Source organism: Psittacula echo (genome assembly GCF_963264785.1).
Source record: "Psittacula echo genome assembly, chromosome: 1".
Taxonomy (NCBI): Eukaryota; Metazoa; Chordata; class Aves; order Psittaciformes; family Psittacidae; genus Psittacula; species Psittacula echo.
The window spans coordinates 129,908,499-129,930,691 of record NC_137735.1 but is presented as its reverse complement, the minus strand read 5'-3'; positions in this window follow the sequence as shown (position 1 = coordinate 129,930,691).

The following is a 22,193-nucleotide window of genomic DNA, read 5'->3' as shown; positions in this document are numbered from 1 at the left end:
TGTGTTTACCACTGAGTCTTTGGGTCCAATTCTGTCACTTTCTGCCTTTCCACAAATTGCCCCTGTGACTTGCCATTAAGTTAAATATTGCTCAGCTTGCACAGGGATGGCAGAATCTGATCCTTCATGCTTATGACTACTAGTTATCCAGGAAAGCCTGGGATGAAAAGAGGGGAAGAGATCACTCATGGAGGATTATAGAATTGATTTCTTACCTGGTGTGAATGGGTGCAGATATCTTATCTTCAGAATCTGAGGGGAGAAATCCTCATCTTCCTTGGCTGGCACAGTCATAGCTCTCACTGAAGCTGTGTTCATTCCTATCACCTGAGGATCTAATCCTAGCCTTTGCCTTAGGATGCTAAACAAAATAATTTCTGCTTTATAATTACATTGGCTATAACTGTTTGAGAACACTTTTTGTTGATATCAAGAGTGGCATGTTTGTATTGTAAAGGTGGTGGGGGAGGGTTTGTTGGTTTGTTTCTAGTTCCTTTTCTCTTTTCTGTTAGCATTGGATGATTTAAATCCAATTTCAGCATAACACTTGGGACAAAATGCTCACAATTAGAAGTGTTTCCTAGATACGGACTTCCATTTGTCAAGATCCAGGTGTTTTTAATGAGGACAGAATCAGATTGAGAGTAAATTGAATTGTGATAAGTGGATTGCCATTGATTTAGACTTGCAGCGTGACTCACGTCTAGAAGATTAAATCTGGTCTACCAGACTGTTCAGATTATGGACATACAACAAAGGCCAAACATAAGACTCTTCCTTGTATTTTCTCTACAAAGGAACACCCTAAGTGCTGCAGGTTCTTCCCCTCTCTTTTCCCTTCTTCTGGAAGGAGAAGATCTTCCTTTCTGGCAGCACAAACAGTTGCACTGATTGAGTTTGTTTCATGTTGTTGAGACAGCACTATACACAAGCCTTCCATGCCACGTTCATGTGTTATCTTAGCCGCTCGCAGCCTACCAAACTTCATACCTCTTGCTTTCCACTCCACAGTTAACCTTCTGCTCAGTATGGAAATGTCTAGAAGTTGATGAGGAAACCCTCCTTTGGCTTGTGCAGACCATTTCTCAGCCATTTCACCTTGGTGAACGTGGTAACCCTTCCACAAATGCACAGTGAAATGAAGTTGGCGTAATCCCAATGGCACCGGAGTTGGTGTGGGATGAGGACCTCTTCTTGGCTTCGGGGAGTGTGTTGGATTGGGCCCTTCAAGGCTGAAGGCGTTCTGCTTTCTCTCCATGTTAGCTTGTGATTCAGGGTAGAGTTTCTCTTTCTGAAACACAGGAGGCAAGACAACTCCCTTGTACATACAGCGTGCAGTAGTTTTTTGTTTTCAGTTGGAATTAATTCTCTGTGTGAACAGAACATCAATGTGTGTGTTAGAACATCTTTGAATCCTGCTAACCCTTTAGTCTAGGAATCCCAGCCACCTTCATGTCGATTCGACAGGTGAAAGCTTGTCTTTAAAGTCAGGATTGGGCTAGAATGGGCAACCCTGCAATGGGTGGTCAGCTAGTCACACCACAAGTGTCCTGTGCGGCTGCTCAAATGAGAAACTGCTTGTCAGTGAGCGTAAGCAACTCCTGATCTGCCCTTTAGCCATATGGGGTTTGAAGAAATCTGGCAAATACTTCAGTGATTTGAAAATGGCTTACTTACCACTTTGTACTTTTTTAAAACTCTTGCTTTTGATAGGATAGTGGTAAATTTTATAGCATTTTTTGTGTCTTTAACCTTCTGTTAATATCTGCACTTGTTTGAGTGTACATATATAAATATATATAAATATAAAAAGGGAGCCTTAATGGATTTGTTTTCATAATTTAATATTTTTTGTATTTGCTCTTGTATAATTGTTTTTAACTAAAGGTATGATGAGAATGAGGGTGGAATACTTAGAACCAAAGTTATGCTTAATAAAATCTACTACATGCTTGGCGTACGTGGTGGTGTCTGTCATGTCCTGCAGCAAACAGAACCTTGGGCGCTGCACTGAGATAACCCAAGTTATTTAAGCTTCTGCAATACAGGGGGAAAAAACAAGATCATGATGACTTTTGGCTCCTTAAAGCTGCATCCATGTGTGTGTATGAAGAATTATTGGCAGATTAGTTGGCAGAAGCAGCTTGTTGTGTCTCTCAGTCTTATCTTTTGACTATTTTTGATGCAGAAAGCTGCTCAGCTAGCACAAGGTGAGGCAGAGTGTGAAGGAAAACTTCTGATGGAACCGAATAATGGGAAATCATTCCCTATCCTGCTAACTTCATCAGAATGCATAGAATTCCACCTTGGAATTCTTTGCATTGAAAAAGCTCCATCCTAAAAAGATGAAGCTGGTTGTGGGTTCAGTTCTGCAAAGGCTTTTTTAATTTGGCCAACACTCAAGCTGGTGGTTCTGGTAGGAAACACCTGAATCAGTAAAAGAAAGCCATGTTCAAGTGATTTGGTGGGTTAGGGGCAGATTGCTCATTGCTAAGAGCAAAATCCTGTGTCAACAGCAGAGAAAATGAGGAGGAGGAGGAACAGGGCTAGGAGAGATGTGGTTTTTGTGTTTTCCACAGAGATCCTCAGTTCTAACTGGTGAGCTCTGGTCAGCCAGGGTCAGGTGATGTTAGAGGGATGTGGGGTGGGATGAAGTCAGGAGGTGGGGGAGAACAGTGAATTCAGAACAGATGTCAGGAAATGCTTTTTTCCATCAGAAAATTCCCAGCATGTGGAATGGGTCCTGGCAGTGCTGCAGATGAAACGGTGCTGGACCCCGCTCCAGGAGCTCTCAAATATGGGGGAGGTAAAAAGAACACAAGAGCTAATGAGGGTTGGGTTTCTGTGGCAATGGAGCCATTGCCCTGTGTTGTCCTACCTCAAGCACATTCAAGGGTGTTTTGAATTATCCTTTGATATTTCACTCCAGAAAGCAAGCAGTAGGGCATGTGATCTGCTTTTGTAGCATGTCCAGTGGAAAACATGATCTCCCTTATGTATATTGCATTGAGCTAATGTGTTTTGTCATGTGGCTTTGCAGGGGCTGATCTGCTGGGGGCTTTCCTTGTGCTTCTGTGGTCGTATGCAGATGGGTTGTGTCATGCCGTAGCTGTGTGAGAAGAAGTACGTTGAGGTCCCTTAGATGCTGTTACAGGGTCCATGGGTAGTATTCCTAACCTAAAATGAGGACCATGGCATCCTTCTGATGGCACTTGTGGTGACCAGTTGCACTTAATAAAACAACGGAGCAAGACAGCTTGAGACAGAACAGCTTCAGTGTGGTTTCCACAGGTCAAAACTGATGTCTTTGGGGTGAAGAACGGGAAGGCAAGTTGGGTTCTCGAGGCATTGCAATAGGAAGAGCACGAACACTTCATGAGATCTGGGGGAGGTTCTACTTGAAATCTTTCGTCTGTGACAGTAAAGGTTTGTGGTGCCTTTGTAAATGTTAAGGATGACTCTCCTCGATGGAGATGATGGAGACCAGGACCAGAGGAAGTATTTGGGGGTGGTAATAGAGCACAGACATCCTGCATTCTGACTCCCATTCTAGTGCTTGTCTTCAACATCTCATCCTTCAGCATTGCTTTAGACCTAGGTAAAGGCTGCACTGGATCCATCACTGCCTGTGTTGCCTCTCTGAGGTTAGATGGGGAGTGCTTCTGTTTTTCTTTGGGTACCTAGGGGTCCATTTTGCTGAACCTCAGATGTGTTTTTGCTAATCTGCTTTTCACTATATCAGTGCAGACAAACCAGCCCTGTGGAGCACAGTTCTCTTCCTTCCTTGGACTCCAAAGAAGCCTGCAATGCCTGACTTGGAGGGAATGAGAGGTGGGTCTCCGCAGTGGCGGTGAGGGAAGGAGAACATAAAGCACCTGAGAGGTGACACCAAGAGCCAGAGTCACCCACTAGAGCTCTAATACTTAATTATCTGAGTAATCATTTTTGGAGTTAACGTCTATTATATACCCAATCTTTCTGGTGGATGGCATGAGCAATTTAACACAGATTGAGGCTGGCACCGGGAAACTGCAGCCTGATTAGGTGGGAAGCAGAAACATGCTTCTTTCCCCCTCTTCAGCTGTTCGGGAACACATCTTTCATAATGCAGTTGAAATGCCAAGTCTGCTTCATTGTGCTTGGAAATTAAAGAGCACCCAGCAAGCCTAAGCCCTCAGCAGGGTTTACTGGAAGTGGTATCACTCGGTATAGAAAGGCAAAGGGAGCTGGATCCCACCAGTTCTAGAGCAATCCAGCCCATCTGAAAGGGGTTATGTCCAACAGGATATCTGCCTCTGAAATTCCTTTGGGAAATGAAGCCTGAAAAGTTCTCCCATGAAAAGCTGATCAGGGATTTGCTTTCATCAGTAACAGCAGGAAACGAGAGAAACCCTTTAAACTGATGCTATCTAACCTGGAAGGGCCTTCATCACTGCAGTCCTGGGCCATGAGGAGGATGCACAGTTTCAGCACAGGTCTTCATCCAGTTTTATTTCCTTGCTAATCCTTAGGTGAGTTCTCCTCTGTATAATTCCAAAGTGCAGAGCTCAGCAAAAAAGTGGCTTTTGGAAATTTGCTAATCAGTTTTGGCCTTATCCTTCACAATGGCTGCTTTTTTTCGGGAATCTTTTCTCTCATTTCTAATAGAAATGAAATAAACTCAGTAAACACCAAGCAGGAAATTCTTTTCAAAGCACAGACCTTGAAGGTTTCTGTCATTTTCTTATTGCTTCTGTTTTTTGCAGCAAGAACTGTAGTCCCTGCCTGTTAGGAAATCGAGCTGATAACCAGACTGGTGGTGAACTGCAAGCTACCCCCAACTTTAAAAGGCTCCTCTGTGGGCAGACCCACTTGATTCTGGTGCTGAAGAGCAGGAATTGCTGTCTGGGGAGGAAAAAGGAGGAGCTAACAAGGAGGAATAGACAGTGGGAAAGCAAGTCCCTGACTGATGAAAATTTCCACCTTGTACCCAAGGTTAGACAGCAAGTGTGAGGATGATGCTCAGCCTGTGTGTTCTGTGTTCACATCCAATGCACTGTGTGTCTTTCCCCCTCTCCCTCAAGCCTCATTGTGCTTTCTCATTTTGATTCCTTTCACTCCAAGCTCTTGCTGCCTATTCACGTCTCCCTGGCCTTGGGTTTTTTCCTAGGGTTGGATTGTAGTGAAAAACATTTAATTAGTGAGAAATCCTTGGGATGGGTCTTTAAAATGGGTGTTTGAGGCTGATGGCAGGGGAAGGGAAACCCAGCCTGAGGCCTCAGTTTCTGGGGAGTGGAAATAAGGAATACTGTGTATACAGGCGGAAGGAGCAGGTAGGAATCAACATTCAGAGTGGATGTCTGCATAGCATAAACGAGCAACCTGTAGAGTTGTATTGAGGTTTTATCTCAGAGCCCCAGTTGAAATAAGGGGCATGATGATAAAAGCCGCATGAGGATGGGAGTTGTGTGACTATCCAGAAGCCTAAACCACACAGAGGCAATCCCTGGGCAAAGCCAAATAGTCCAGCTTAAAGGGACAAAAGCCTGTTTGATGATTTACCGTTATCCAGGTTATTCACCCAGTTCTCGGGGCTTCCCGCCTGGAACCCGCACCCGCTGCTGCCATCTCCTGGGCGAAGCGCGGCTACTGGAGCAGCCGACCCTGCGGGATGGCCATGGGAAGGGTTCTCCAACGCTGTCCTCTGAAAACACGGCTGTGCTGAGCCCTTGGGACTGCCTGTGCTGTGATCCGGATGAAAGCGAGGTTATGCAGTGATTTTTGTCATGTCAATGTCATTAACAGTTCTGCTGTGCTGAGGCATCATCCTGAAAAGCCTTGAGTGTCTTTTAGGGTCTCAGTAGCTCAGGAGCTGGATCCACAAAGAGGGTTTTGGTGTTTCAGTCTGGCTTACTATGGGGGAGCAGGGGGGTCTGTGATGGCTGTTGAGGAGTCTCCAGACCGTTTTGCACTGGCAGATCACCGCAGAGATCCAAGGCCCACATGTACCAGGGTTATGGCTGGGACACCCTTTCCCAACTGGTCCTTCCCCCTGAGCAGCAACAGCAGCCACTGTTGTACTATGGGGTTGTTGCAGAGGATTCCCTGTACTTGCCCCCCTTTGCCCCCTTCCCACTGGCTACACCATCATCAGTGTTTGTCCTGCTGCCACTGGGAAGCGTTGCTGTGCCCTTCTGTTCACAGCTGGAGAGGGATTCTGACCCTTGCTCTCGCCAAGGGAAGGGATGTGATGGGACGCCACCTGAATGAAGGTGGGGAGAATCTGCCATTCCCACGTATCCTGCCCATCTCTCTGCAGTTTCCGTCCTGCTCCAGACCTCCGACTTCTCCCTCTCTTCACCCATTCAAACTCCCTCCTTTGCTTTCTAAACCTGCCCCTCTTCCCCATCTTCTCTCCATCCTCTGGCTGACAGCAACCTCCTCCCGTTGCTATAACAACGAGCAGCAGCCCGGCCAAATCGGGCAGCCCCCGCCACACCTCCCTGCCTGCGTCCAAACCACCTCCCGATGTGCGAATACACTCACTTCCTCCTCGAGTCTTCGCCATCTGCCTACAAGGGATTGCTCCAGTCGGGGGGCTGCTGGCCCTCTGCAACCCCCATGTGCCTCCTTCCCCCTCCATGCTCGCTTTGCTGCCCCCCAGCCACATCCGTACACAGCATGGACCACGTTTACTCTCCCACACACCCCCAAGCTAAAGCACTGCTGTTTTGGTCCATAAACCCCATGCAGATTTAATTATGAATGCATGAAAATGGGAGGTTTAGTTGAAAGATATTGTGAAATATAATGAAAGAGATGTGTCCGGGGCTGTAACCTGGTCTGAAAGGCATGTCCTGGACAAAAGTACAGGAAAATGATATATTCTATAGCAAAGTCACTGTGTGTTCTTGCCCTATGGTCTGAGCTTCAAGTCCAGCCCATGGGGCATCTGTCAGTGCTGGGTAAACCCTCTCTGTTGCTGCAAGCTGGATGTAGGTGCTGTGGGCAGAGCTTGCTGTGCTTTCCACCCTTGAGTTCCCGAAGGCCGTGTTAAACCAAGGTATCTGGTGCCTTTCCCCCTGGATTGTGAGCTCCATTTGGAAGTCCTTTCTCCAAGACTTTCTGGGGCTGAGAGCAGCAGACTGGAAGATGCAGGTTGGAAATGGCAAGTTCCCCTCTGGCAAGGAAAGTGTGGCACCAAATTCCTCCTCCCTGCTGAAATCCAGCTGTGCTGCCTCTTCCTTGGGAAGACTGCTGCCCTCGGGGCTCATCATGAGGAATTCTGACCACTGTGCTGTAGAAGACTTAAGACAGCCTCTAGGTGAGTGCCAGACTGGTGGGACATCAGGAAATACCCCCTGAATTCTGTGTTCAGTTCTGGGCCCCTCACTGCAAGAGAGACACTGAGGTGCTAGAGTGGGACCAGAGAAGGGCAACGGAGCTGGTGCAGGGCCTGGAGCACAAATGTGATGGGGAACGGCTGAGGGACCTGGGGGGTTCAGTCTGGAGAAGAGAAGGCTCAGGGGGGACCTTATCGCTCCCTACAACTGCCTGACAGGAGGATGGAGCCAGGAGGGGGCTGGGCTCTGCTCCCAAGGAACAAGGGATGGGACAAGAGGAAACGGCCTCAAGCTGCACCAGGGCAGGTTTAGATTGGATATTGGGAACAATTTCTTCCCTATAAGGGTTGTCAAGCATTGGAACAGGCTGCCCAGAGCAGTGGTGGAGTCACCATCCCTGGAGGTGTTTAAAAGACACGTAGATGTGGTGCTCAGGGACATGGTTTAGTGGTGACCTTGGCAGTCCTGGGTTAACAGTTGGACTTAGTGATCTTAAAGGTCTTTTCCAACCTAAACAATTCTATGTCTTCTGCCATCTCATCACCTCGGGATATCAAAGCGCTCCAGCTGTCACTTTACCTGTAGTGTTTTCCATGCCAGGCTGTAGGTCAGGGGAAACCTGTGGGTTTCCGAAACCAAACATTAAATCATGTGCTTTCCTCTGCTGCACTAGTGAGCCTCAGGACCTGCTCTCCTCCAGCACTGTGCTTGTACAACAAGGTGCCTGGGCACGGCCAAAGAGACCTGCTGAGAGTTAGTTCCCCTAAAGCACTCTTGTGTGCATTGTAAATTCTCCAGCCCCTTGACATGTATCTCATCCTCACCAACTGGAGTGAAATCACTTCAAACCCAGAAAGCTGAAATACAGTGATTTCTGCTCCCTGTAGCCATGAGCTGGTTCTGCAGTCTCGCCTGCAGCTGGAACTACATATCAGCTACTGATATTTTGGTGGTTTTGTGGCCTCAACCACAACATAAATTGACTTCGTTCCATATGGAGTTTTGGATTAAAGAGCGGTTCTTTCAATTCATCTTGGATTTCTGGTTTCGAGAGCTCCCTTATTCCAAAGCTATTCATCTCTTTTAGAATCATAGAATAGTTAGGGTTGGAAAGGACCTTAAGATCATCCAGTTCCAACCCACCTACCATGGGCAGGAACACCTCACACTAAACCACGTCATCCAAGGCTCTGCCCAACCCCGCCTTTAACACCGCCAGGGATGGAGCATTCACAGCTTCCCTGGACAACCCATTCCAGTGCCTCACCACCCTAACAGTAAAGAACTTCTTCCTTATATCCAATCTAAACTTCCCCTGTTTAAGTTTGAACCCGTTACCCATTGCCCTATCACTACAGTCCCTGATGAAGAGTCCTTCCCCAGCATCTTTATAGCCCCCCTTCAGATACTGGAAGGCTGCTATGAGGTCTCCACGCAGCCTTCTCTTCTCCAGGCTGAACAGACCCAACTTTCTCAGCCTATCTTCATACAGGAGGTGCTCCAGCCCCCTGATCATCCTCGTGGCCCTCCTCTGGACTTGTTCCAACAGTTCCATGTCCTTTCTATGTTGAGGACACCAGAACTGCACACAATACTCCAAGTGAGGTCTCACGAGAGCAGAGTAGAGGGGCAGGATCACCTCCTTCCACCTGCTGGTCACGCTCCTTTTGATGCAGCCCAGGATACAGTTGGCTTTCTGGGCTGCGAGCGCACACTGAAGCCAGCTCATGTTCATTTTCTCATTGACCAACACCCTCTCTCATCAACCAATACCCCCAGTTGTTTTAAAACAACTTTTAGGTGCAAACTGCTTTTGGCTCGGTGTACAGATGGACTTTTCACACAGCCTGGTTTTGATAATTGGGAAAAAGCTCAAGACAAACTTGAGATGCTCCTGTCACTCTTCCGTCAGAAGGAAGCATATGTTCTCCCTGCTGTGACCACAGGAGATGGTGCCCCTGGGTGCTGAGCGTTCCATCCTCCGAGCAAGACGTGATTATATCTCTAATGAAGCTGGTGAGTGCTGTGGGTTCTTTTGCCACACAGAGGTCTGTTCCTGTAAGTGGAGACCCTCAGCAACTCTGTATGAGTGTGCTCTGTGCCTCCATGGAGGCTCACATAAAATCCATGTTGGGTCCAGGCTGCACCATCCTGACATCCTGAAGCAGATGTTCTTGTCCTCACTTTGGTTGATTAACCAACCTGCTGCTTCCTAGCTAAATCTCCAGCTCCTTCCCCAGCATTAGGATGTCCCAGAGGCAGGGGCAAGACCAGCCAGACAAGGAGAGATATGGTTTGCTACACAGAAGATATCCCTTGACCTAAGTTGATTTACTCAGTGAAATAGAAGAAATCTCAGCAGCAGATAGATCACCTTGACACCAGTGACCCTGCATCACCTGTTGTCTCTAGAGAAAGCATCACTCTTTCTTTGAGCCCATCCAAATAAGTCTGTACAACAGATCCTGGCTTTCCATCTCCCACTTCAAGGGTTTTTGGAGGAATACTTCAAACATTCACAGCATCCTTGTTTTCCAATAGCATCAGTGTCTTTTGGATTTGTGCAATCAAGCATTCAGGAAAAGATAAGGATTTTTTATCATCAGTTATTATAAATCCTAAAGATTTCAGCAAAATCTATGGCATTTCATTCTGGATTCTGGGCTGAGTTTGTAGTTGGATTTTGTTACAACTCAGTTCATGTGCAGCAATGATGGCATCCTTATACTTAGGCTAATAAAATTGAAGATATTTGGAACATCCAAGAATTCAAATAAGAGGAAAGCATCTAAGAAGATAACCACATAGTTAACCAATGCTATTCAGTGAAGGGGGGGTATGAAAGTGCTGGAGAGGAACTCTTCATTAGGGATTGTTGTGATAGGACAAGGGGTAACGGATTAGAACTTAAAAAGGGGAAGGTTAGATTGGATATAAGGAAGAAGTTCTTTACTGTGAGGGTGGTGAGGCATTGGAATAGGTTACCCAGGGGAACTGTGAATGCTCCAACCCTAGCAGTGTCCAAGGCCAGGTTGGACAGAGCCTTGGGTGACATGGTTTAGTGTGAGGTGTCCCTGCCCATGGCAGGGGGGTTGGAACTGGATGGTCTTAAGGTACTTTCCAACCCAAACCATTCCATGATTTTATAAAGGCATTTTGCACGTACAACTCCTTCAAAGCAGCCAGTATTCAGCTAAGAAAGTCTCAAAAATCACTTGTTATCTTGATAATATCAGGATTATCCCAAATGTCACAAGACTGTGACTAGAAGACATGCATGATCCTTCTTCCAGCCATGACTGATCATTGTGTTTCACCTCTTTTGAGACAGGGGTTAGCGCATGGATAGGGCACTGAACCCAGTTCAGAACTATCTCAGCTTATTTTCAAGCTCAGAAGCACGCACTGTGGGCTGTGTGAACTCAGTGCTTCAGAAGCCGCGAGAAGAGGTGCCGGATCTGTTTGCAGATGGTGCTCCACGCACATGGAGCTCCAGTGCTCTCCATTGTGTTTCAGCATGGCTTGAGCCCACAGCAGTAGGAGCAGGGCTGGTGCAATGCGAGGCTTTGTATGTGTGCCAGGGGAAAACTGCCTCGAGGTCATCCATTAAGAACAGCAAAGCAGAGGCTGCTTGGACCATCTCATATGTGTAGTTTGTTCTTTTCCTTTGTGTTAAGAAAGTGCTTTAATGAGAGCCTTTGTGTCATGAATGGCCACTTGAACAGCTTCTTCTGTGAAAAATTCAGTGCTCTTTTTTATGTATTTTAACATTTCTGTTTTGTAAGGGGAGTTGAGAAAACACCACCTTAAGCCTCATGCAAAGTTGTAAATACTCCTGCAGATCTACAAATGTCACATCCCCAGAAATCCTTTGTTTTAATCTGTATTGCTTTACCAAATAATATTGTGACCTGTGTATTTTATTATGTTTACATCTTAGCTTTCAACCTAGTTCTTTGTGCAGCTCTGTTTCATTTCCTCTCAATGAGCTGTGCTCAGATTTGGTTACATCCATTTCCTCAAATGTTCTCTCTGTTGGTTACCTGAAGCATCAGCCACTCCGAAAATATGCACAGGTCATCTCCAAATCATGCCTTTGGCTCCTAATGTCATCCCTTATTCCTCTGACATGAAATCAGTGAAGAAGCCTGATCCCATCTCCTGAATGAGGAACAAAGAGCCAAGAAGATCCTGGGTTCTATTCTTGGCACTATTCTAGCTCACTGTGTGGTCCTGGCCTCCTCCTTGAGGCTGTGATTCAGCCAACACTGAAGCTCTTTGCTCTTGTTGAGACTCTGAACAGCCACTGAGCTCAGCGGGAAGCCAGCAGACTAAATGCTTTTGTATTCGGGTCTCACTCTTCTGGTATCAAGTGTTCTGGTAGCAACGTGTTGTGGATATCACATACTCAACATGAAAACAATATGAATGCACCTGAAAAATGGAGGTGAGTGTACTTGTATCTGGGTTTCTGATTGCCATTAGTAATAGTTTGGAAGGCAAAAGCTAATGAAGTGTAATTAAAAAAGAAATACAGTGTGAGAAGGTGAGTCCAAAATACCATTTAAGCTGGTGCCTTGTCTGCAGCAGGGAAGATGGATGCTGTTTTGGTTGATTGTAGAACCATAGAATCATAGAATGGTTTGGGTTGGAAAGGACGTGAAGATCATCCAGTTCCAACCCCCTCCCGTGGACAGGGACATCTTCTACTAGACCAGGTTGCTTCTTCCTTGTATCTAACCTAAATCTCCCCTGTTTAAGTCTGAACCCATTTCCCCTTGAGTATTGGTGTGGACCTGCAGAGTTAACATCCATTCTTTCATAGAATCATAGAATAGTTAGGGTTGGAAAAGACTTTAAGATCATCAAGTTCCAACCCCTTGCCATGGGCCCCCATGTTAAAAAAACAACAAAAGTCTGATGTTGTGTGTGATTGGTGCTTCATTAATAGGAGCAAAACCCAGGTTACACAGAGAACCTGCGGGATACAGTTCCCAGCTACTGCTGGGATCCTTTCTAGACATGAGTGAAGAAAGTGGATTCCAGAGAAAGAAAGCTTCCTACTTGCTCCTGCACCTGCAGCTTTTCCCTCCGCCCCTCTTTTTGCCTTCAGGTATGATTTAAAGCTGGTCATGGTGATTTAGGGATGGAAATCCCCTTACTCTTTAGCGTGATTTGTTTGCCTCTAGGTGCCCCTTTGAAAGTATATTCTCTGGTGATTAAACCTGATGAATTAGTCTAAAGGAAGAAAAGTGCTGTTCAGTATTCTCTGCTTTCTGAGATTTGGAAGGTTGCCTGCGAATGGTTCTAAATTTCAGAGGCTTTCTAAGGAAAATCTGTGGAACTAAAAAGCAAGAGGAGAGTTCAAGTGACATGAGTGATTTCTGTGCCTGGCTAATGAAAATCAGATAAATATGCTTGTTCTTAAGCTATGGCTTCTCTCTGGAAAATCAAATCATACCATGGCACTGAGCGAGATGCGTATCATTCCCTCTCTGTCATTTGAAGGAGCCAGAGCAACACCTATCCTTAGCAGCTCCAATCTTCTATGAGCCTCATCTTCACTTACCCCACCTGTGATCATGGAATAACATAATTCAGGCTGGAAGGGACCTTGGTGTGTACCCTAAAAGCAGGGCCAGCTTAGTGGAGGTCACTCAGAGCCATATCCAGATGAGTTTTTAATATAGAATCATAGAATCAACCATGTTGGGAAAGACATTTGTCTCCAAAGCTGGAGATTCCACAAGCTCCTGGAGCAGCCATCACGCTCCTCACCCTTCAGTTTGGTGCCTACCTTGCTTTTCTGTATTCAATTTTTGGGCTTGTTTAGGTAAGGACATCGGCAGATTTGGGTTGCTTAAATATTGGTAGATTGGAGTTACCTAAACATTGGTATCACGCTTTAAGTGTCAGTGAGGACTGGCAACTCAGGTGATGCCTGCTAGCAGGGTTGCATGGAGTTAGTGGTGAGGACAGATGGAGGGACACGGCAACACAGGTCAAGAAAATATTCCTACTGGAGGCATCCATGTTGTTGGGCTGCACCAGCAGTGCTCAACATGGAGCTATGGCTTGGGATACCATGGATTGTGTCTCTGGAGCATGGCCCCAGGAGCAACAGCAGCAGGAGGTGACATGATCTTTAAAGGAGAAAGCAACACAAGTGTCTGCAGGTAGTGGGTACCGGTGTCTCAGCATCACACAGGTGCTTAAGGTGTGCAACAGGAGAGCGTGGACACCCACACTAATGGACAGCTATGGAATCAAGGAGATGTGGCATCTTCTGTCTGCAGCCAAGCCAAAGGATTCATGGCCTCACAGCTTCCCAGCAGCGAGCAAACCTCCTTCCCATGGCTGATGAGCTGTGCTGTTTGAAGCATGGATAACACTGAGCTTGGGTTCGGTCACTAGAGAGCTGGTAAGAGCTTAGAGTATGGGATGAAGAGGAGGAAGGTGCTGCCAGCCCATCCTGCTGTGAATTAGTAGAGCTGTTGTACTGGTGTTACATGGATTTGGCTTTTCAACCAGTTGAAACTCCAGTCTATTGTGACAAGAATGTTGTGGGAATGCTGGATCTACAACCTGTGCAAGATGTGACAGTCAAAATCTCTTTGTAAAGAGTTTTAGAGTTAATATATATAAAATATCTTATGTCAGTATTATAATAACACATATATTTAATGTATAATGTTAAATTTATAACATAACCAAGGGTTTATCCTCTGCTATGTGACATCCTCAGCTGTATGGGGGACTGATCATGTGGAGCATGATGAATAGTCAAATGAGCTGCAGGGGACAACTGCCATCAGGCAAGCCATAAATTTAAGCTCTTTATTGTGTGCTGAGCCCAACCTACAGTGATGATATAAAAATGTGATATAGGTGCATACTCTACCTGAAAAAGAGGGGTTGACAACACTGAGATTTCCCTGCACAGAGCCTCTGTTTTTGCTGCCAGACACAAACATTAGCATTTTCTGCTTCACAAGGCAACTGCTGGATGGGGACTTTTTTGCCCAATAGTGTGGAAATAAAGAATGTTTGACAGAGGCAGAGTCTGAATGGCATGTATGAATAATCAAAGACACCAGCCTGCATCTGGGGCTTACAAAACGCTGTAGCACACTGAAGTTTTTCTAAACAACCTCCTTGAAGCTGGAATTCCTGAGCTTCCACATTTCTCAAGGCTCAAAGGCACTAAAGAGAAAAAAAGGAGATGTACAAACAGAATTTTAAATAAAGCTCTCTCCAGAGGGGAAACTAAAAAGAATAAAACTTTGCTCCTGTAAGGGAGAAAAGGAGCTGAACATACAGGTCCTTCGTTGCGTTAGACCCTTGAACTCCTCTCCATGGTGCCATCGTTTCCAGTGGCTTTGGCTCGAGGTGACTAACACCAGGAATAAGCAGCTCACAGCTTTATCAGTCAGCTCTGTTTTGGGGGAGGCTTCCAGGAGCTAGAAATGCTGCCTGAACTGAAGCAGTTTTATTTCTGTGAAGCAACAAAGCTCCACACAAAAGTGTGGAGGAAGGACTCCCTGTGGTGTTAGTCAATGGAGCGGCTCCTTCTACGCTAGCACAGCCTGTGCGTTTGGCACTGGGTTGGAGACCCAACCCAAAGAGCTGTCAGCCTGTCTGGATTCAGAAACAATCATAGAATCTGAAGTGCTCTGTTCACTGGACACCAAAGCTCTTGGTTAGTTATGTAAATCTCAGTCCTGATGGAGTGGCCAAACTGTGATTTGTTAGTGACCTGGGTCTGCGCCTTTAACTCCTATGGAAACACTGGAATATGAGCATGCATCTAACATCTCCATCTAGAAGGACATTTAACCTTGGGAGAGACCATCTGTGTCTGTCTTCAAAGAGATGCAATCAAGTAAAGGTCATTAGTTGGGTTTGATCCCTGGAAATCTTCCAAGCACCTTTCCCTTTCCATTGACTACACAAGGGCTTTAGATGCTTTAAGAGGATTTTACATTAGGAGAAAATATGTTGTATCTTCTTTTGTACATCTGGCGCCTGCTACTTAGTTCTGGATGGAGACTTAAAGGACGTGCTTGTGGTCAAGAGACCTCAACAGAAATGCAGCAGATATCCGAGGATAATCCTGCACCACTGAACCTGAGTGGAATGGAGCTCACTGTAAGAGATACTCTTGACTACATGCAGACTTTGAGTAGGGAAAATAAAAGTCCAAGGAGTCTATGAAGTTACACAGAAGAAGTTACAGGTAACTAGCTGGTGCCTAAGTGAATTCTGCGGAGAAATTGGCTTGTTTTGGCACACAAAGACATTGAACAACCATTTAAAGATATTTTTTTGAGTTTTTGGTTCAGTGGAAGCGTTATGAATGGGTAAAAAGAATGAGAAGAGATGAAGGGAAGGGGAGAAAAAGCTGCTGCTACCTCAAAGGACTCCAGGTTTAAATAGCTCCTCATGCATCGTCACATAAGCATTTTGATCCCTGACAAATAAAAGAGCACATACCCTTGGGAAAAAATGTAAGGAATTGTTTTCCAGGAGAACCCTTTTAGGACTGATTTGCATGCTAGAGGGAGGAAGTAATCTCGGCTGTGCAATTCCTATGGTATTTCAAAAATGACTCGAGATGTACCTGTGCTTTAATGACTCCCAGGCCTATAAAGCAGAGTGAAAGGAATAAGGGATGAACATTCCTCTGGGAAATTCACTGTCCTGTGATGAGCCAGAAGCCTTTAACCCTTGGAAAATGCCTCCTACAGACTGCAGATGTGAAAAACGTTCCTTTCATGGTAGTTCTCATGTGAGAGATAACAATAAATGGGATCATACTGCACCCCACATCTTTACAGAAGACTGGTCTAATTGTTGCTGAATGTAATTTCCTTTTGGACCGGGATGAAAAACGACTTAACTCTGAGCAGGGATCCCACTGGGTGTCCACCACCACTGGCAGTGAGAAGCCAGTGATTTTTTATACCTCTTTTCCTGCATGTCATGTCCAAGGGAGAAGGAAAGAACCGGCCCCTGCCCTTCAGCCTTCCCTACCTGGGGTTTGGTCCTGCCAGGCTGTCTTGGGGTACAGCAAGTGCCAGCTCTTAATTCTTCTGCCAGGAACAGCAAAACCAAGAACCTAAAGTTATTGGTCTCAAACGTTCAAAAATCAAAGAAGAATTACAAAATTCATGAAACAAGCCTCGAAAAACATTGCTTAAAACCACTATAATATATAGTGTATATATATATATAGGAATATAATATATAGGGATTTAATAAATAGGGATATAATATGTAGGGATAATTTTATTTTCTACCTACAATTTCTCTACAGCTTTGGGGGCCAGAAGCTTATGTTGTGAAGTGATAGTTAATCTGTCCATGCAGTCATGTAAGGTCAGGAGGCAGGGCTATTAACAAATACACCATATCTTTCTGAATACCAAAGTATTTACCAGTCATTTACTCAGTTTTGTAGTGCTGTTGAAGAATAAAAGGGAGAAGCACCTCTGGGGACCCTTTCTCCATAGTGCTGCATTTCTATAGAGCTCCTGATGTTTCATTCTTTTCTGCTCCACTGTGGTGGCATCTGAACAACTTCTCAACGAGCTTAAAGCAGACGAGTAAGATCTGTCAAAACTGATTACAGCTTTACTGCTGCTGAGACACCGTGATGTCAATTCCTCTTACATTTAGCTTCTCAATAGCCCCACTCTGAATTCAGATGTTTGCTGTAATTTAATAAAATACTCTAACAAATATGTTTGTGTCAAGCGGAAGTGTCCTTGATGGTGAGTAATAAAACACTTAATCCAGCTGCAGAAGCATGAAGTGTAATATTTCCTTTAATCATTTCCTTTTCTGTGTAGCAAGATGACCTTAGAATCTCACAGAAGGCATGAAGCTCCAGTGCCAGAATGGTTCTGATTTACTCTTCAACTCATGAGCACTCTTTTTTGGTTCTCTGGTCTCCAGTCTGAAAGGACACAATATAAAGGAATAGCACCTTGTCTGTTGCTGTGCTGAATGATCTCAGCCACATGTTGCTCAGTTTGTTGTAAGTAATATAACACTTTCTTTTTATAAATAGAGATTTATTAAAATGCCAAATAAATCTGAAAAGTCAATTTAAAAAATTGTTCTCATTTGAAGAGACTTCAGTTTGCTGTGATTTTTAATTCAGTTTGGAAACAAATATCTTACAGAGCAGAGCAAAAATCTCTTTCCTCTCACTGTGTTTTTTCCCTTGATTCCTTTTCTTTTATCCCAAATTATTGCAGAATATCTACTAACTACTGGATCCTGGAGGAACACTTCATGTTTCACCCTGCAGCTTGTTGGAAAGACTGGAAGGGATTTGGATGGCTTCGCCCCGAACTTTGGATTGGGAGCAAGTAACAGAGCTTTCCTTTCTTCATATTTCCTCACCTGGGGTTTTTGAGCAGGACAAACTTTCAGTTAGGAGCTGTAAATAGTGAGTACACCAGGGTGCAGAGAAGTGTATGGTGGAAAGGTGAGAACATCCAAACACCACTGCTCCAGCTTGGTATTATTAATGCCTGCTACTGAGAGAGGGGGCTGTACAACATACTGTCATGGTTTAGTTCTTTGGTGTATAGGATTTCTTTTCTTTCTATACATACTTTATATATATATATATATATATATATACACACACACACGCATATATATGCTTTCTATACTTTCTATACTGATCCTTTCCAGTCCTCATTTATTTACACAACCATTTAAAAATATATATTTAAATAGCAAAAAAATGAATGTAACAAAACCAAAACCCAGAGGAATGCACTGACTGGCTTAACTTCAAAGCCATTCCTTCCCCACTGCCTCCTGTGTGTATGGGTTTCTCAGTTATGGAGCACTGGTATTTCATTTAACTTGCTGCCACTCACACAGCATGACCATCCCTTGTTCATTCTGGATGGGAGGAAGAAACTGTGTCTCAGGGGAGTGTAATGGGATGCTCGGAGAGGAGGCTGAGGAGTCAAAGCCTGGCCATGGGTTTGTGGGGCATGCATCCGTACCAGGCAATCCCAGCACTTGACTCTTTTCAAACACCCTTTTTGCCCCTTCCAGCCCTGCAGCAAGGAACATATCAGTCATTTCTCAGTGGGCCCCTTCTCTTGCCACAAATATGTTGGAGCTGCCAAGACATAGTGAAGCTGATCAGAGGATTTCAGGCAGGCTGGAAAGCAGAGAAAAACAGAGGTATAGTGGGAAATTAGCATCTCTGCTGCTTTTATGGCCATTTCACATTGAATCTTATTCAGCAAGAGTTGCTAAAGGGTGAAGGAGATGCAGGGTTCTTCCAAAGCTGTGTGGTCTGTGTTTTTGATATCCCCCATCTCCACTAATGTTGGTCCCTAGGGGTCAGAATTTGGTTAGGATCAACACCTGGGCAAGTGAGATTGTGGTAGCTCCTTGAGACTGACATGAAACAAAGGGGATGTGACCTGAGCATCGGAGGGTACATCTTAGAAAAGCATCATGGCTTGGAAAGCAGTCATCCAACTGTGGAAGTGATGTCTGCAGTTTCTGGAGTAACAGTAATGCCTATTATGGACAATAGATCTACTTGCCAAAGCAGAACTCAATGTATCTGGAAACTGAGACAGAAAATCCTGAGGCTGTTGTGCCAAACAAACATAAGCTGGGTCATGCTTCAGGTATGCAACCAATATATGAGATAAAGCACAGGGTCAGATTTTGTCCTGTGACTTATTGCTTATTGTCAGATCCACAGCACATTTTAAGCATCTAATTTCAAGTCCAGTGATTAGGTCCTGGGTTTAGACTTGGTAGGAAGAAAAGGCCCTGGGCACAGCCAGATTTCTGAGTCATATAGAGAACTAATGGCCAGCAATTAGATCAGTCTCTCAAGTGTGAAAGAGCCAGGTGCTGGTCCCTGCTCTGCTTCACTTGGAATTTGCATTGAGCTCAAGGCTCCTGCCTCCCCAGGGACTTACCTTCCTCTTGGGCGTTTAGAGATGTCATAAGCTCTGTCTGTCTTTGCTGGCATTAATCCACTTTCCATGATAATTGAGATGATGGAAGAAGAGAAAGTAAATGAGAAAGCTTGGAAAGGGCAGCAAATGTAAGGCGTTATAAAATTATTATGGGTCTTTTAAACAGTGTAAATGATCTAAAGGCCCAGAACTTATAATCCCAGGTAATAATACACTGTCATTCATTCTTCAGGAAAATTCAGAGTTAGATTTTCAACTGATACAGTCTATTTTGTTGCCAATTTTTTTAATATTAATTATGCAATCACCACTATGTGAAGGATGGGTTGGCAGCATGACACCAGCTTTAAGGCTGATCTTAATATTCAAGCCACTGTCTGCTGATGGATGTAGAGGTTCAGGTTAAAGTCTGATTTTGTGTCTCTTTATTTGAGCTCCTCATGGTTGGGTAGAGTGTCTGTTAAGAAAACCAGTTGGTTTACCTTGACATGGCTTTAAAGATTATCATTTAACTGTACTGTTGTGTATCAGCAGAACATCTCAGCTCTGGTATTCAGTTTTCTTCTCTCATTTTCACTTGCCGCAATGGGATTCAGAAAGGTGTCAGTCCCCGGCAGGTAAAACACTTTTTCTTAAAACATTAGAATAATTCCTTAAGACTCAACAGAATCTGGCTTCATTTCAATCACAGCATCCAGGTGGAAATTGTTCTATACAGACTCTGCGGATCTGTTCATTTCTCTGCCCTGGTTAAACAGACACGTCGGTGCATCTCTATTCTCAGTCACAGACGCCTTGGAGTTCATTCTTCAGAATCATTAATTACTCCAGTGCTCCATTCTGGGAAGCCCCTTTTCCATGCCATCTGGATTGCGCTTCCTCTTCATGGTGCCTATGGAAAACCAGCACATCTCTGTGAGTGTGCTCGGAGCAAAGGTCTGGGGAGGGAACTGTGTTGTTTTGGGGGCACATTGCCCATCCTGCTTCTGGTGAGGAGCAAACTGGGGGGGAACTCACATATGCAGACAAGGAGCCAGCCAGCAATATGCCCTTCCCTCTTTATACAGATACCTGCAATACGCGATATGAAAGTGAAATACACTTTAATTGGTGTTGAGGCTTGTGAAATAATTTGTCTGAAACTGACCAGTTTTTTACCAGCCAGGCTGGTGTATAACTACCCCCAGATGTCTGATGCTGACAGCTCCTCAGATAAACCTGTTTAGTTGTGCAGACATGAGTGTTATATGGAATACAATAGTAGCTGGCCATTTCAGCATCTTTTCAGGTGAAAGACTGGTGGAGTATGAAGAGTGCATGTGCTGACTCCTTCCCTGCGTACACAGATGTGCCTTCCAGGCACAGCCCCGCAGTAACATTCATGGAGAATTCTTTTTTATGACATGTAAATCAATCTTTAAGTCTAATGTGTGACTCCACTGTTTAGTCAAGAGAGGAGAGCTTTAGCTACAACATCTGTAATATAACCCAGTTCTCTGGCAAATCAGTATCCTTCCGTTTGGGCAATTGCGGAGAGTTTGAACTCTGCTGGATCGGATCCATAACTGCAAACACCCAGGTATTAAATGCATAGTCCAGAAGGGTCCTTGAGCAGCCTCATATTTGTCTCAGGTCACAAGATACTTTCAGCAGACTTGGGAACACCAGCTCAAAAAGCACAAGCAGAGAGCTAGAAGAAGGAAAGGTTTTGCCAGCGTTTTGCAGCTGTATTTATAATGGGAATTTTTGCCCTTTCTGAAACTTGTTTTGCAGTTGCCAAGAAAAATACCACTACTACTACTGATAGTAATAATAATATTCACATTACTTTTCCAATAAAAAATGAAGACTCATGTTAAGCAATGTGAAGTTTGAAATACTTTCTCAAAGTTAATAGCTTTTACCTCTTTTGCTTTTATAGGTCAAAAATCTCTTCAAATCCAGTTCAGTATTTTCGGGTTGTAGCAGCATGTGCAGAGCAGTGGCTGAGCTGGTGACCACAGTGGTGACTGCTGCAGCCAACACAGTGTCCCCAGCCCTGAATTCCCCTTTGAAATGAGCTGCTGTGTGTGATGGGAGATGAAAGCAATGAGTTTTGTCCTGCTCAGCAATGCGATGGGCCATCCAAATTACGTGGCAGAATTTAAAATGCATACCTCACCTTTTTTACTAACTCTTGAGCTGTCGAGTTTGACATTTCTCACCAGGAGACACATTCATGGAAAAAAATCAGTGATTTTTTTGTAAAAGGCTTGATAAATAGAAATAATGACAAGAAATAGGTTTTCTACCTGGCTTGTCTTTAGGAAGCACTGGGTGGATGGATCCTCCGTTCAGCCTTCCCCAGCCCACAGGCTTGGTTGCTGCCTGCATGGAGAGATGGGGCTAGGGCTAGAGAAAAGGTGCAAGGTCAGACCTAGGAGAGGTAAGAAGTCATCCTCTGCAGACACTGCTCTCCAAAAAAGAGACACTACCCTATCTGAAGCCCCAATTTGACCACTGACACAAGAGCAGGGGTCTTTGCTGCAGCTAAGAATAATCCCCACTATGTGCACCACTGGGAATAAACTTCATGGCTTGAAGCAGAAGTAGGACAAAACCATGCACTGTCTGTATGTCACCATATAGCACCCAGGCTGCTCTGGAGAGAAGAAGAGAAAATAAGACCCCCATCTCCATGTGCCCAGAGGATTTTCCACAGTCCTGTACAAACCTGCCTCTGCACATTGCCCTGGTGCCAGTTATCCCAAGGCCACCCTTGTGATCAGCCACTCACAGTGCCCTGCACAGGAGACACACCGGTGCAGGAGGGAGAGAAAAGAAGCCCTAATTGACAGGAGTGGAAAAACCCAATTACAGAGATGAAGGAGGCAGGCCAAGCATATGTTTCTCAGCTTTG